The sequence below is a fragment of the Dendroctonus ponderosae genome, unplaced genomic scaffold, assembly GCF_020466585.1.
Source record: "Dendroctonus ponderosae isolate FM_Combo_2020 unplaced genomic scaffold, Dpon_F_20191213v2 Dpon_F_20191213_1, whole genome shotgun sequence".
Lineage (NCBI taxonomy): Eukaryota > Metazoa > Arthropoda > Insecta > Coleoptera > Curculionidae > Dendroctonus > Dendroctonus ponderosae.
Genome location: NW_026017110.1, coordinates 38624433 through 38626488, shown reverse-complemented (window position 1 = coordinate 38626488; position 2056 = coordinate 38624433). Strand labels below are relative to the sequence as shown.

General features: G+C 33.2%; 1 long non-coding RNA gene across 1 annotated transcript; it reads right to left on the bottom strand.

Moving 5' to 3' along the window:
- Positions 1 to 131: 131 nt before the first annotated feature.
- Positions 132 to 1048, bottom strand: LOC125505831. Its single transcript, XR_007282457.1, has 2 exons — positions 465 to 1048; positions 132 to 407 (listed from the first exon to the last, which is right to left on the bottom strand). It is a non-coding gene; the product is annotated as an uncharacterized LOC125505831 (long non-coding RNA).
- Positions 1049 to 2056: the final 1008 nt, after the last annotated feature.

The window sequence follows — 2056 nt, the reverse complement described above, 5'->3', positions numbered from 1 at the left end:
TGTTTCGCAATATGCTCTTAACAAAAATTCTATAAGCAATTACAAATTTGAATATTGGTCACAACAACAAAATACAGTTAATAGTTTTACATTGATAGACGAGTATTTTCGTTCATCCACAGATTATTCTATTGTGTAGAAATACAGTTAGGTATAGCAATTTGCATTGATACATTACTTTCATTTTACTTTTGTTGCTTTCCTTCAATCCAAGAAAATATGCTTATCTCAAAATAGAAATCAACCAAAATCAAACTGGTAAAAATTAAAAAAATACTGATAATAGTTTTATATTAACAGAAGAGTAATTAGGATCAGACAACCTTACTTGTCTCTTATGCGAAAATTTTTCGTGTGTGGTTTTCTTACTGGATCTGGAGAGCTGGTGATCCCTAGCATCATCAATGCTTCAAGTCCACAACAGCGAAATACATCAAATGTATTTAATTTAAACACCAACATACCTTTAGATTTTTGCCGTGTCTTATGCGAAAACTTTTCGTGTGTGGTTTTCTCACGTGATCATAGCGTCTACAATGCTTCAAGTTTAGAACAGCGGCATCACCTGTATGTATAGAAGACGAAATAATAAAGTAATAAAATGTATTTCATTTAAACACTAACATACCATTTTTGCGAGGTTTTAAGCCATAATTATACCGTAATTACCGTCTTGAAGGCCCATCATAACACTGAGGCACACAGCACGGTTTTTATATTTTGACTCATATTTATTTTTCGCAACGATTAATATGGATTTTTTGGAAACTTATGGAACTTATGTTTTATGGAACTCTTATGGAACTAATGTTTTAGTATGCACAGCTAAATATTAAAATCCAAGGTTTTTTAGAGAAAATATGTCAAACATGTTATGAATTTTATTTATAACGAAATGGTAATTATCTCGTTAGACGACTTTGAACGCTCAATGGACAACTTTATAACAGAGCGAATAAGGTTTGACTTTGATAACGATTAGCTTAAGAAAGGGAAAGTAATTCGAGCAGTGTATCACTGGAATATTTTTGGTAACACCCTTATCCTATGGATACCTTAACTTCAATCAAGCCTAGATGGTGCAGGGGAGGGCTTCTGAGGGTGATCAGCTGGAGTGATCACTTCAGTGAGTAGCCTCGCAGGTTTTCCAATGAAAAGTTTGATTACTAAACTCCATAACACTTTTTCATATGGCTACTATTGAGTGGCCATGCAGTATGTATTGTTAAAACAATGTTGCTTACAATTAAGACCTTACTCGATAAATATAAGCGGAAAAGTAATGTGGTTATAACGTTTGTTCACTAATGTTTCGATGACGTGACAAAAGTGACGTTATCGAATTGTCATTATTAAGCGAATAACGTTGTAAACCACAAATCATCCCAATATTTACGTGGAAATTACGTGCACGTTAATTGGACGGGACCACAATAAACCTGCATTTAAATCAAATTGATACAATATTTTATGGTTGGATGGTTTTTTAATTATAATTTGTATATATACAGGGGTCACTTTCGTAGATCGTGTATTAGAAGTTTTCCAACGCCTTGCTGTTTTAGAAACTTCAAATTTTCGTTCGGGCATAAGGAGTCATGCCGAAACCATGTAAAATACTCTTAGCCCTCCAGCTAGCTATATACATGATATATACGGTGTACGAAAACTAAAACCTAACTTTCTTACTTTAATTGCTAACCCCTAATTTATTTAGCATGGGTGTATTGGCCTTCCAATTGGAAGTATAAGTTTCCAAAATACCTGTACTAGGCATCGAAAAAACTTATTCGAATCGAAATCAATCGAATTAGCTTAAATTATATATTTGTTATTTCATGAGCACTTTAGGAACATTTTTAACTTGAGAAAACAATACTACGGTTTCGACAAATCATGTACCTAATCTTTCCACCGTAACTACTAATTTCCTGTTCCTACATTAAATTACTATGAAAACGTAAAACATTTCCACTTGTCATTCGGATCGGGTTGAATATTTCACATGAATCTCAGAATTGGTTCGCCATATAATTTGGATAACGTGTTTTATTCC